Raw genomic sequence first — 15,217 nt, 5'->3', positions numbered from 1 at the left:
TGATCCAAGTAAATGCTTTAAAGATCTCTTCTTCAAACTTTGCTCACAACCCTCTCTCTCTGTCACTCTCTCTCTCCCTGTTTCTCAGTATGTTGCCTCTTATTCTTCTAGTCTTTAATTGGTACTTAGTAAGGTTACCATGTACCTGTCCTTGATTCTGCCAATATGCTCAACCTCCAATCTCCTAACTGGACCAGTTTCCTTTAACATTGCTCTAAGCTATGCCTTCTGCCTAACCAGTTTCTCCAATCACCCTTGTCACTTCATCACTCTGTTTGTGCATTCTACAAAGTCTGTTCCATCTCATGTATTTCTTTTTTATTTCTCCTTCTTTGTTTACCCTTTTCTCCCATTATGTTTCCCCTCTACATAACTTGGAAGCACTTCCCCCCTCAGTCTTAGAATTCCTTTTCTGTTTAATCATTTTCTGTTTTAAGACCCTCATAACCTTCATTTGGAGCTAGTTAATCCTTTCTTTCTCCTATCATAAGGAGTCCATCTCCCTTTTGCTTGTACTATATTTCCCATCTTTCAGAGATCCTTGAGGGATATAATCAGATAATCTAATTTTGAGCATATCCACTGATGACATCAATGCTGTCCTTAAACGATCAATTAAAAAGCAGTCTGTTTGCTCAGATCTCTCAAAAAAGAAGCCCATTAACTGTATCATACTTCACCATCTACATAGTGACCAGACTGCAATGTCTCAGTACTATCTTATGTTGCTTTTGGCTTCTCTGGTATGTTTATTCATTTTGAATAATGTGCCCTTTCATAAACTCATAGGTTTTTACTAAGATTACAACCAAAGAAGACCACTGAAAAGCTCTACTATGTCCCACAATACTGTGGAATATTAACATATGTCTCTCATTAAGTAGACTTTCTCCATATATCCCCTCGTAAAAATATGCAGTCACCCATCCAGACATCCATACAGATTTTAAAGGTTGCTCTGGAAGTATTCTGCTTGATAGGTATGGGCAGACTATACCAGAAACAAGGTCTATGTTGGTTAGGTATCTGTCTTGCCATTTGGTGCTGTTGATGTTGCAGTGTAAGGTTAGATCCATAGAATTGGTGTTGGTTTTACCACTGGCTCTATTGAGGTGGGTGAAGGAGTTCAGAGAGTGATGAGTCATTCATTGCATGGAATGGCAAGCAGATCTCACCCCTCAGTAGTCAATATAACACTGAATAGAAGCCAAGGGCTTTAGTCTATCAAAGTAGCTAGGGATACTTGAACATGAGGGTTTAATTGCTTAGCGAAGTACATGCCAAAGTGCATTATATTCAATAACAGGCCCAGTAAAAGATGAATAAAGTGTGATTATAACTTTCTTTGAACCATGATGATATACCACAAAGGATACAATGTGCAAGGTAGAAGGATTTTCTAACCACCACAAAGTTATGGTGGGTGAAGGAGTCTGCTATCAATACAAGTACACAAGTCCCTGATGTCTGTGTTAGCTTTAACATTATCTTATGTGGTAAGCAGTACTGATACTAGATTTATTAGAAGAAACTATGCTGTGTTTATTGGTATTGAAGGTGAACCCTTGATCAACATGCCAAGCATTTGTGTGGTCTAACAATTGCTGTAGAATTTGAGTATCAGGATGGGATTTGATAAACAACCCTATTTTACACTCATTAGCAAACTTGGTCAGCTATAGTCCCTTGCTGTTGTCTTTTATGTCACAGAAATACATACCAAAGAGGAAGGATCCTGGACAGATTTGTGTGGGATACCACTAGTGATTCTTTTCTGTATAGAACAAATGTCCTTGAGTTTAACATTATGTCTTTCCTCAGACAGCCACTTACCAATCCAGCAAACTCTTTATGGGCTAATATTGGGTTGGAGAAGTTTTGTCAATAATTCCAACATGGGGTATAGTAGTAAACACCTTAGCTGTGTCCATATAAGTACTCCAGACTGTATGCCTTTTAACTCTGTTTTCCATAACCATTTCAAATAATTCATCCAGGTTAAGCAGACATGATCTGCCTTTTACCATGCTGAAAATGCATGTATCCAGGGGATATAAAGTCACCAATATCCTTGTTTAATAGTTCAGCTATAATGCATTCCATAACCTTATGAAAAATAATCTGGTATATAGCACCACATTAAAATCCTCCTCCCACTATGCCTCTCCCATCTCTCTTGTATTCTTATCAGCACAGTGAAAGACTCAATCATAACTTATCTTTTATTCATAGTCGGCTCATGAAGGAATCCCAGAATTAATAACTTAGGATCACGGGATCATAGGAAGTTACTAGGCTAATGGCCCTAGGGCCCTTACAAGCCTAGCCAAGTTCTACCCTTATTTCCATGATCAGCACCTATTGTCCTGTCTACAGAGAGACACAGGTGGAACCCCAGGGTGAATTTATGGTTACCCATCCAATTGTCAAGACTGCATTTAAAGAGGGCCAATGAGGTGCTCTGTTTGACATAAAGTGGGAGTCTATTGCAAAGGTGTGGTAAACTCTGGGAGACAAATCTGTCTCTTCAGCAGGTTCTATTAATGTGTCATACCAGGTTATGGTCTTTAGAGCGGGTAACCTGTGTACCATTTGACTTGTGGATATGCAGCATTCCCAGTAAGGCAGTCAGAGATTGCCTTATATGCAAGACAGAGATCACCTTTGAGTAGTATGTATGAAACAGAATAAAGTAACAGTGATTGCAGATCATCCACACAGGACAGATGCTGAAGACCTTGAATTTTCCTTGGGAGGAACTTTGTGGTCTCTCCAATTCATGCAGGTGCTTGGAAAGGTACATACCAAAAGGAGCATTGTACTCGATTACTGGCCTGATGAGGAAAGAGTACAGGGAGGTTATAACTTCTTTTTCCTGGAGACAATGCCCTTACTTATGAGATGAGCAATATAGAATGCCCTTCTTACCACTGTGGAGACATGGTCAAAGGTAAAGTTGCTGTCAACTTGTGTGCCAGGTCTCTCACCACTGAGTGCATACTTACGGTGTGTCTATTGATGTGGTAGTTAGCAGGAACATCACTCTTACCAAAAGGGATGATAATGCATTTTTTGCACTGAGTTTAAGGCCATGACTTTGGCATCAATCATTTGTTTGTGTAAGAACCTACTGTAGGATGTTGACATCATTTGGAGATTACTACCGCTCCCAGTTTGCAGTCATCAACAAACTTTGTCAGCCACAGACCTTTAATTTTTGGTTATACTTCAGAGAAATATATTCCAAACAGTAGAGGTCCCAGGATTGATCCCTGTGGAACACCACTGGCTACAGGTCTTCTGTTGGAGGTAGATTCTCCTATTTTGACTATATGGGTTCTATGAGTGAGCCAGTTAGTGACCCATCTAACAATATAAGGGTTGATACCTAGCTGGGTGAGTTTGTCAATGATGCCTAAGTGGGGGATAGTGTCAAAAGCCTTGGCTAAGTCTAGGTAGGCTATATGCGCAGATTTCCTCTCATCCAGGGCCTTGGTGACTGTTTCGAAGATGCCCACCAGGTTTAAGAGGCATGATCTCCCTTTGACAAATCTGTGATTGCACAAATGTCTGCATGTTCCAAGTTGAGGACTGCTTCCATTGAGTGCAGTTTCATGTTAAGACTGCTAACATTTAGCAGCATAACCTAGAGGTTGTTTGTATATGGAGTTCTTATGTCGGAAATTTTGTCCTTGAGACACTGCCTAAAAAAGGCACTATGGGGATGGCAAAAGCCTTAGCCAGTAGTCGAAATCTCAGGGGTGACAGACAAAGACCATCTCTGGCAAAGCATCAAGGTCTGTCGATCATGTCATCCCAGGCTGACAAATACTGGATCCCCTTAGAATAACACCAGAGACTAAGCAAATTTTTGAAGTCAATCATTTTCTTTTTGTATTGAAGCATCATCCTAGGGGAAGTTAAAATGCTGGGCATACTTGCCTGAGACACATAGTTCAAGAGCTCAGTCATGTCTCTCTTCATATCATCCAGAGAGGTACTGCTCAAGTCATTCACACTAACATGGACCATGACAGAGTCATAACAGTACCTGTTTTTGAGAGACTTGCGTGCATGTGTGATATGGTGGATCCTGTGAGAGAGACATCTATGTGTCTTATAGTGGAATCACCTATGACTAATATGTTTGGCTTTGTGTTTTGTCTTAAGGGCTTGACAAGTGAGAGACTGGTGCATGAGCTATTATGTGTGTGGTGTTCTACAGAGGAAGTACTATGTGTAGCGTCCTTGTGTTTGTGGGAGATCTCTGGTGTTTAGGTATGTTTCTGGTGAGGACCTCCGCATAAGTAAGTATGTGTGATGTGTGTTTGGGTGGAGTAGGAGGCGAGGTGTGCATGCTGACAACTCGCTCATTGTCATATATACTGACTGGTGTATGAGAGAGCATGGATTGAAGGTTCGTAATATAGTTGCATCTTTCACACGTTGAGTTCACTTACTGGCCCTTCTGCTGACCACTCTAAGCTGACCCAAATAAAAATGGCTACTCCTTTCAACTCATATAACAGGCTATCTCGAAAATCCTGAAACTTTGCACTCCTAATTTATCAGATTTTTTACCTTATAAATCTAATATTTGTATGATTGCCAAGCCCTAGTCCTAATCTATCTAATCCATCGTCATCATCATCATCAACTGCCTGTTTCCAATTTTCTACAGAGTCAGGTTGTCACGTTAACTTTTGCTATCTCTCTAAATTCAGTGTCACTCTCCTACCTTCTTAAACAGTCATACCTGACTGTTGCAGGTCTGCGCTAACACAATCCATCCTTCTCTTTGCTGATTGCCCTCATTTCCTCTTGCCCTCTTCCTGTCAGTCCCAAAGCATCTTCACCAGATTATCTTCTACTTTTCTGCATGCGTCCAATTCATGATAATCTGTTCCCTTTACCCTTCTCTGTATTTGGAATTACTATGGATTCTGCTGTGATGCCCTCATTTCTTTGTCTGTCCCACACTGTACATCCTACCATCTGTCTCAGGCACTTAATTTCCATCAGCTCTAGCTTCATCATCTGCACTGTCTTCATTGCTCCAAACAGTTAATATCCCTAGCATTCTTACTATAATTATAGTGCACGGAGCATGCTGATTATACTTTGATATTCATAAAAAGACAAATCAGTTAAGTGCTAGAGTAGTGCAAGACTTGCCCTTAAAAAATGTTAAGCACCCCCTTCTAAAGTTGTTAAGGTCGGGCTATGGGCTAAACAGTAAAATCTGACAGCACAAATGGCAGCAGCAGAATAAAAGATTTGTTTATGTCTGCTGTCCATTCATAACATGTCTCTGACTTCCTGTTTCAAACCTAGAAAGTTACTAGAATAACAGAATGTTATGTTCACCTAATTTACTTAAGGATACAAAGCCTGAAACCTAAAAGTATGCCATTATTTACTGTCTTTAGTTCTCAGTAATTTGTCCGTAAACCATGGACTTCATATGAACATATGAGGCAAAAATCTGGACATTCTTTGAAAATCTGGAGAGTTGAGAGTCATGGAAGATGAGTGTAAACATAAGGGACAGTGTTATATTACCTTTATGAAAGTGCTTACTAAGTGTTTCATGGCTTTGAAATATGGTAAAATATTTAGTGTTGCTTTTTTTTTTCATTTTTACTTTAACTTGTAGCACATGGAACAGATAAAGCTCCATACGCTATAAAGAATTATGAGCGGTTAGCTGATGCTAACCTAATATTGTATTCTCAACATGAATGTCAAGATTCACCTCTCAAGCTTTGCTCTCTAGGTGAATTCCTTGACATCCCAGTCTCAAACACATAATAACACAGTTAGCAATATCCATTCCATATTTTCTTGCTTTGAAAGTAAGCCCATCACACCTCTGGGTAGTTCTTTAAGGATTACCACTATTCCTCTTCCCAGGCCTCCTGGTAATATCTGTATAAGTTTTATCATGAAAGAAGATGATGTTATTTGTGTTTCCTCTGCATATTTATTTGTTTGCACCTTCTTAGCTTTGTACCCTCAACTTCAATAGTTTAGTTATATGTAGTTTAGTAATGAAAATAAAAGCAAATACATTAATCAAGATACAAATAATGAGCAAATTCACATATAATTCCAATTCAAGATACAAATAATGAATAAATTCACGTATAATTCCAATTCAAGATACAAATAATGAATAAATTCACGTATAATTCCAATTCAAGATACAAATAATGAATAAATTCACGTATAATTCCAATTCAGACTTTTTTTAATTGTGCCAGAAACGCAATTATACATGCGTCTAATGTGTACATGTACACCGTCTTATTTAGTTCTCTCTCCTTAACAGAAAACCTTTATTTCAGCATAATACACAGGCATATATCGGGCAGTATTCACAAATATGGTCTCATTTATGTAGAGCCAGTACATGCAAGAACATATAACAATGCCCTGTAAAATGCACAAAACCTCTCCAAAATGTGGAGCACATTCTGCTAAGCCATCAGGTACTGGAAACAGTCTAGGAATGGAGAAGATATGCAAATGAGATTCATAGATCAGTACTAAACTAACTGCCCTTGTTAGCCATTTATCCCATGTGAGAATCAAACCCTGCACCATGTGTCTGCAAGGTAAACACTTTAACCATTATGTCAACCTCCCATTATAGCACCCCCACTAGGACCTGAACCCACAATCCCTGGCTTAGGAGGCCAATACCTTATCCATTAGACCACTTGGGATGAGGACTGACCGACTTTTCTGCAAGTCATGAAAAAGATTTGTATGGAGTTTAAACCTCTGTTACAGACAGAAAATATGGAACTACAGGTGTGGAATAATAGTATTTTCCCCAACACACACACACAAAGGCATATAGTCAGACATGCTGACATACCCTTACACACACACACACACACACACACACACACACACACACACACACACACACACACACACACACACACACACACACACACACAAACACACACGCACCATGGCTGGACAACAATAACAGTGAATTATTTGAGAAAACAACAAGTATTTGCAAAATAGTACATTGATGAACTGTTACATATAGCAGTACTGTACCATTCACAGAAAGACAACTATTCTTACTTCCTACCTACAGCACAATTATGTTACAAATCTGCCACTGGGAAGTAAGAAAATGTTAGAGCCCTACCTTATACTAGATGCAAGCAACTATACTCTGTAGTCATGGCCAATGAGCTATGAAAGACCATGAATCACTCCTGTCCATAACTTTGGTGCAGTGAGGGGAACAAGGATATCGGTCAGTGCCATAAGAGTTATGATCATTGTGCATAGAGCCATAATCTTAGACATAGTGCTGTGCTCACTACAGAGCACTGGTACTGGTACATGTTCAGAAAATGTAATGGGTATGCTCGTATATAGCAAGCATGTCCATGCTTTACTTTTGCCAAGTGAAGGTGATGTGGTTCATGACTGTGCTTTGTTTTGTCACTTGAAGGTGATATGCAGTAGCATAGCAAGGGTTTAGTAAAGGGGCATATACCTTGGGTTCAGCCTTTTATAGGGTCCAGTCTAAGTACCATTCCTGCAATCTTTATGTACTGTTTTTTTTCAGAAATGCCAGTACAGAATTCAAAAATTTTGCACTGTTGCTAGTAGAGAGGTACTGAGCCTGGAAGGGGACATGTGCTTTAGACTGCTGTGAATTCTGTCAGAATATTTCATTTTTGTTTTTTTGCATTTTACTATGAGCAGGGGGAGGGGCTAGTTTGGAAACTGACACAGGGCTTTGGGTGAACCAGCTACACCTCTGGGGATGTGATTCATCTCTGTGCTTTACTTTGTCACATGAACTTGATGTGATTCTTGTCTGTGTCTTGCTTTACTACTGAAGGTGATGTGACTCATGTCTGAGCTTCGCTTTGTCACATGAATGTGATGCGATACATGCCTGTGCTTCACTTTGTCAAGTGAACGTGATGAAATTCGTGTTTCTAGTGACTTCTGTCCCCTCCCACCACAAATTTGATATTACCTTCTCCATTAAATCGTACACGTGCAAATTATGGTAGTTCGACAGATCTATGACAGGCTTTCCTCCAAGGAGTTTCAGTTATAAAATTTAATACTGCAGTGAGTTTCGCTATAATGTGATGTGTTGTGCAGCCAGTGGAGCACTTTTTGGTGCTTTGTCCATTTCTCCTCTGTGGTGTGATCATGGAGTTGGTATATATAATTTAGAGGGGTGTAGTATTGCAGGAAGCTTGTCCCCTGCAAAAAAAAATGTACATTATTTAGTGTTTTTTTTTTTTACTCACCAGTTTCAATGCTCATCTTTTGAAAACATGTGAGTGAAAGGAGTGTATTGCAATCATTTTCAGGTGAACAGTGAAATACTGTTGTGTAGTATAACTTTGCATACAAATATCTGCATTCCCTGAACCATGATCAATGAGCCCTCAACCCATGAAATATTGTTTCTACACATGTGCAGTCCTTGTTCATGTACTTCGTGTATGTAAAACAGGACAGTTTGCTAGCATAGCAAATGACACTTTGCAGACTAACATGCAGGAAGATACATATACACATACACAATGGAATGGGGACTGGTACCAGTAGTGTAGCATATACACAATGGAGTGGGACTAGTACTAGTGCTGCAGTATATACACAATGGGATGGGAAATAGTAGCAATACTGCAATATATACACAATGAAATGGGGAGTAGTATCAGTACTGCATTATATAGACAATGGAATGGGGATTAGCACCAGTACTGCAGTATATATACAATGGAATGGGGGGGACAAGTACCAGTGCTGCATTATATAGACAATAGAATTTTAGAGTTTTTTTTTCAAGTTTTAGTTTATGGTATTTAGGCCTTGCATTTCAGCAGGTTTCTGCTTGTTTGTGCATAGCACAACTCTGAGCACTACCGTGCAATTGTACGCCAAAGCCGAAGAATTAAATTCAACAAATTTTCCCTTAAGACTCAGGCAGAAATATCCATTCACTGAGCTCCGCTGTGATCGTTTCTGAAAAGTCACTCATAGTGACAACAGTCTTCAAACTAGCATTATGGACAGTTAGACTACCCTTGTTTCTCCTGCCAACCTTGTTGACTTGGGTCTTTTGAGGCAGTGTAGCAATTGCCTCATGTACACAGACAACCCTCTACTAATACCACAGTCTAGTACAGAGTGCCTGAGATGTATTTACAGCAAGAATCTTGAATCCATCCTGTCTCTCACTCAGAACAGTAACACGGAGAAGGTTGTCAACTCATCCACAACTAGATATTAACATAGTACCACTACCATATACATAGTATGGATAAAACACTTAAATCTACATACACAGAAGTTCTCTTGAGAAACTTACCAAAACACCAGAGATCTCCAAAACACAAGACTGCTACAGCTAACACAATCCCCACAGCACCCATTTATTTATTTATTTATTTATTATTTTATTTTACATTTGTTGACTGGGAGTGTATGACTGAGCTAAAGCCCTTTTCAGCAGAGGCATGGGGAGAAAAGCTCCAAATAATACAAACAAATTGACAATTCCAAGGTAATTTCTGGACACATACAGTAATACAGAATGCTTAAAAGTCAAAAGTTAAAAGGAAACAACATCAGTAGTGTGTTACAATTAAACATGTAAATGCATAGGAAGTTACATGAAAAGCATAGGTAGTTTGTTATTTAGACTAGATGCTATGTAATACATGGACTGTACCAGTATCTTAAAAGGTGTTTACAGATAAAGGAATGGGAAGTAGATGTGGCTGGAAAAAATGGAGTAGGTTAAAAAAGAAAGTGGGTGATTATGACAGGATAAAGTAAGGAGAGAGGAGAAAGATGGTTACTTTATTAGATGGATATATTCAGGAAGGGTGAGAACAGTGGAAGGTCCAGTTCCCTTTAAAGTACTCTTTTGTGGCCAATTTAAATTGTTTAGGATGTGTAGCAACATCAGTGTGTCACCCACCAAGCCCGGAAGGCATAATATACAAAAAACACGTTTTCTTGTCATTGGAGACTCAATAGTGAGCCACGCAGATGTCCTGTTCACCAGGTTGGACAAGGAGAAAGTCACGGTCAGCTGCCTGTCCGGTGCCAGGATTTGGCAAATCATACATGTACTCAAGTTTCTCAACAACAAGTACCGTTATGACTCTGTAATAGTTCATGTTAGTATGAGTAACATGAGATGTACCTCACTGGACTATATGAAGAGAGAAATGGTTGAGCTCTCTGAGTATGTGTCTCAGGCAGGTATGTCCCTACCCTTGAGCAGCATGCTACCCTCACCTAGAATGATGCCTCAGTATAAACAAAGATGATTGATTTCAATATTGGTTCAGTTTTTGGTGTCAGTCAAAGTGAGCTCCAGTTCTTGTCAGCATGGCAAGCCATGGTCGACAAACCTCACTGCCTTGCCAGAGATGGTTTGCACTTGGCACTCCTAGGCTTTCAGCTGCCGGCAAAGGTTCTTGCCTCACCCATAGTGCCTTTTTTAGGCAAAGTCTTGAAAACAACATTACCAATGTGAAAGTAAATAATCAGAGCAAAATAAGGGTCATGCTGCTAAATGCTAGGAGCTTAAACCAAAAACTGCACTCCCTGGAAGCACTTTTATCACTAAAAGATGTAGATGTCTGTGCAGTCACAGAAACCTGGTTTAAGACCTCAAAAAGTACACTGAAAAGCTGCAATGCCTTCCACACCTTTAGACTGCAGATTGAATGTGTGAAAACCAAAGAAGGTGGTGTTTCAATCTATATTAGACATAAATTCACCTCCCATCTAGTTAGACTGGACAACTCCATGAAGTTACTCCAGGTCTAGGTTACAGTGGGTAAGATCCCCATTCAAGTCTTAACCAGTTATAGATCTCCCTCCATGAGTCATGACACCCACATAGCCTTCTTAACCAAACTGAAGAAGATCCAAATTTTATCGAAAACACTGGTTATGGGGCACTTCAATTATCCTACCATCAACTGGGAAACCTATGCTAGCCCAAACTCACTAGCACCAAAGTTCTTTGACTTTGTGAATTCAAATGCCCTGGAACAAATTGTCCATACTCGGACAAGAGGAACAAACATTCTAGATCTGGTCCTCACCAACATGTCAAACAGGGTTACTGCTGCAACTGTTGGACCCTCATTAGTTAAAACTGACCACAAATCAGTCACCTTCAAACTTACACTAACACCACAGCTCACAAAGGGTGAAATCAGACTAAAAAACTTCACTAAGGCAAACTATACCCTCCTAGGTGAAGGTATAAATGCATTCCAAGCCCCAATCCAAGCTGAAAGTGATAACTACACTGAAGCTTACACTAAAGCCCTATACAATCACTTGCATAAGTGTAAAAACTCAGCTGTACCAGAAAGAATCAAAGTCAGACCTCCAAATAAAAACAAGCTGCCATGGTGGACATTCAGCATCAACAAACTCTACAATGAATGCAAAAAGTTATTGTCCAAGAAAACAAAGGCAAAGCCCCAACAATGGAAAAGCACCCTCCTCAGCCTCAACAGCCAAATAAGACAACTTGTCAACTCCTCCAGGAGCTTCTTTGACAGAAACCTAACAAGTACTGTCAAGGATAACCATAACGCCTGTTGCAGCTATGTATGTATGTAACCTAAAGGGTAGGACCCAAGCCTTTGCAGAATTAGTGCCTAACAGTATCACACACACTGACCCCACAGAGATAGCAAGCCTGCTAGTGGATACATTTGACAGAACTTTCACTCCCTTATCCTCTCCTGACTTACAACATACCCTCCTTCAAACTCCCCTTCTACATATCTGGAGCAGGTCCTCAAAGCCCTGTCCAAGGCAAACAACACAGTCTCTATGGCTGTCTTCTAAACAGACTAAAACATGAACTAGCATCACCACTAAATACACTTTTCAATCATAGCCTAACCGCAAGCTTTGTTCCTGTGTAATGGACAACAGTTACAGTTATTTCCCTCCACAATGGTGGCCTAGCAACAGACCTGGGGAATTACAAACCCAGAAGCCTGACCAGCCTCATCTGTAAGGCCATGGAATGTATCATTATGGACCTCATAAATAAAGACATAGATGACCTCCAAACCCTGGATCCTACCCAGTTCAGCTTTGTGAAGAGTAGATCCTGCCTGTTAAATCTGATGGATTTCTTTGACAGTGTAACCTAGACTATTGATGAGGGTTAATCTGTGCACACAGAATACCTTGACTTGGCAAAGACTTTTGACACAATCACACATTCAGGCATTACAAATAAACCTAGCACAGTGAATATAAACCCCTTCATTGTAAGATGGGCTGCCAGCTGGCTCACAAACCGGACACACAAAGTGGGTGACTCCACATTCGTGATGGTCCCTGTCCTGTTTGATATATTCTTCTTAGAAATTCAGGTCAAAATTAAGCGGTTGTGGCTGACCATGTTTGCAGATGACTGCAAACTAGGTGCAATCATTGAATCCCCATGGTGTCAGTATACTCCAGGAGGGTCTCATGCAGACCAACGACTGGTGATTTAGTCACAGTCTCAAACTGAATGCAAAGAAATGCATCATCATTCCCTTTGGTAGAAACAATGTCCCTTCACACTATCAAGTCAACAACAATAACCTAAGCACTCATGAAGTGGTAAGGGAGCTGGAATTGATTGACTGTGACCTTAACTTCAACCACCATGTCTCTACCATTGTAAGGAAAGCTTTCCACATAGCACACTTGATTAGTATTAGTAAAACTATCATCTCAAGAGCAAAATAAATTATAACCCCCCCTATAGTCGCCACTTTTCTGGCCCATAATTAAGTATAACATCCCATTCAGCATGTACTATACTAAGCACTTGAAGCAATTAGATTGACCCCAGAGGTTTCTAGCAAAGAAGATCAAGGGGCTTCAGCATGTGCCTTACACAGACTGAGTAAAGTTTCTGTCACTATACTTCATATCGTACAGTCTTCTTAGGGGAGACTTATGCCTGGCCTACACGGTGATGGGGGTAACGTATTACAAAAGTTACGCGTTACTGTAATATATTACATTTTTAAGTAACTAGTAATATTCTGCATTACTTGTCAATATAGTAACACAGTAATTGTAATATATTACTTTTTTAATAACTAATAACACAAATGTCAATTACTTTTGCATTACTTTTTGCTTCAATTCAGCCATGTAACTGGTGGAGCGAGAGGGGCAGTCCACATTCCAAAACCAAAAAAAATAAATAATAATAACTTTTTAACACTGTGGCATGTTCTCCTTTAAGGAGGACCATGTCTGTGTCATGCGCATGGACGCACACCAACCACTATTAAACAAAAAAGGAAAAGAATGCAAGTTCCATGGTCATGCCTTGCGGTTGATGACCAACGTAGTCTCATCATTCATGGCTGCACAGTTACTTGCTTTTCCTGTTCTGCATTGCCATTTATGATTATGTCAAGAAAAAAATGAATAAGCTGCTCTATTGTATTGCCTTGCCTGCCTGTTACAAACATAAGTACTGTGACTGCCTGCAACATATAGAAGTACATGCGAGGTTTATTTGTATTAAGCAGTGATGATGACTTTAATTTCTGGATATTTAATTCACTTTTGAGGGAGACAAATTCATCTTTGTAACCCATTGTACTTTATGTATTGTTTATGTTACACCTTTGTACATATCGCCTATAAATAAGAGGTGAAAATCTGGACAGTTGAGAGGTATGCATGGGAGAGAAATAGAGTTAAAATGCATTGACTTGATTGCTCTGTGAAATTACCTTTAAAAGTGGTCTTAGTGATATAAGAAATGTATTAGCGCTTTTATGTAATATAGAAAAATACGTAAATTTATTCTGATTGAAAAATGCAGTAATTGGGCAATAGAATGTATAAGATGTTTCTGACTCAGGAAACAGTTGCTTGCTTGCTTGCCTGTAATTACAGACAGGCCACACAATGCAATGGATTGGTCAGGAAGCTCCAAGTAAAGGGTGTAAAAGAGCCAGGTGCAAGAGGTGATGGCCTATATTTACTTCCAGCTGGAAACACCTCCCCCTCCAGTGCATGAGGAAAATTGAGTTTATTACCTCCAATTTCAATGGTAATGGAATAAGCTAATACATTCTGAGTAGAAACAAGCATACTCAAAAGTCCTACAGAAGACCTTCACCTGTCAATATCTATGTAAACTGCAATCTGCCTGTACAGTTTGCCAATAACTATGTAGTTAAGAACTCAGTATTCTTTGAAATAGAATAAAATGACTAAATATATCTGTACAATTCATTATTTTTCTGTTCATTGTATAAAATGTATTTGTCTGTATATGTCTAACTTGTGTTATCAGTATTGTCCAATTTCTTTACTGGGTATTTATGTATTTACTGTGAGGACAGGATATTTAGCAATGTAGGTTGTCAAGTTTCTTGTCTTCTCAGATTAGTCAGTCAGACTACTTTACACATTACCATATGTGGCTATTGATCAAGCCTGGTATGGTAGCTGGTGCATCCTTAACCCAAGTTACAGCAGTGGCAGATTTACCTTGCCAGGACAAAACCTGTGGCGAATTGATGATTTCTTCACCACAAAACCCAGCAATTGTACTTGCACTTGTGCCCGTACTTACGTGGGGGTTTGTTTGTTATACCGTACTTGTGTGGAGGTTTCTCCACTCTGAACTGGCAAATTCTACCAACCTTCATAAGAAGTGAAGAGACACAGAGACAAAAAGAAAGAGGTTGTTTGGAAGGCAGCTACCATGAGTAAGGGGTACAGAGACAGCAGCAGGAAAGGGACCAGGAGTGCTAAGCCAAAGAAACAGCTCAGTAAGCAGTGAGTAAGTAGCCCCTGTGTGGGTGTGGGAAGCCATTAGTCAAGCCAGCTTGTAGATAATTCCTTTTTGCCCTTGAAGTTTGGCTGCATCAGGTAAATTGTTTGATGAATCAGATTTGTGAGCATCTTTGGAGTTAAGAAACCATGCATCTGTTGACCATCTGGCTTATTTGAAGGACAGTGGAGCAGATCAAAAGAATGTAGCTCATGTACCTGACATATCTGGCATTACACTGATTGCACTGGTAGGAATTCCAACCTCATCTGTCAGGCACTCAAGTTTGTGCCTTGACAGGCAGCATCCCAATTGAACTGTATCAATTGGGATGCTGCCTTGACAGGCAGCATCCCAATTGATACA

Source organism: Protopterus annectens, chromosome 1.part1 (genome assembly GCF_019279795.1).
Source record: "Protopterus annectens isolate FY-2018-M chromosome 1.part1, PAN1.0, whole genome shotgun sequence".
Taxonomy (NCBI): Eukaryota; Metazoa; Chordata; order Ceratodontiformes; family Protopteridae; genus Protopterus; species Protopterus annectens.
This window is presented reverse-complemented; position numbering follows the sequence as displayed.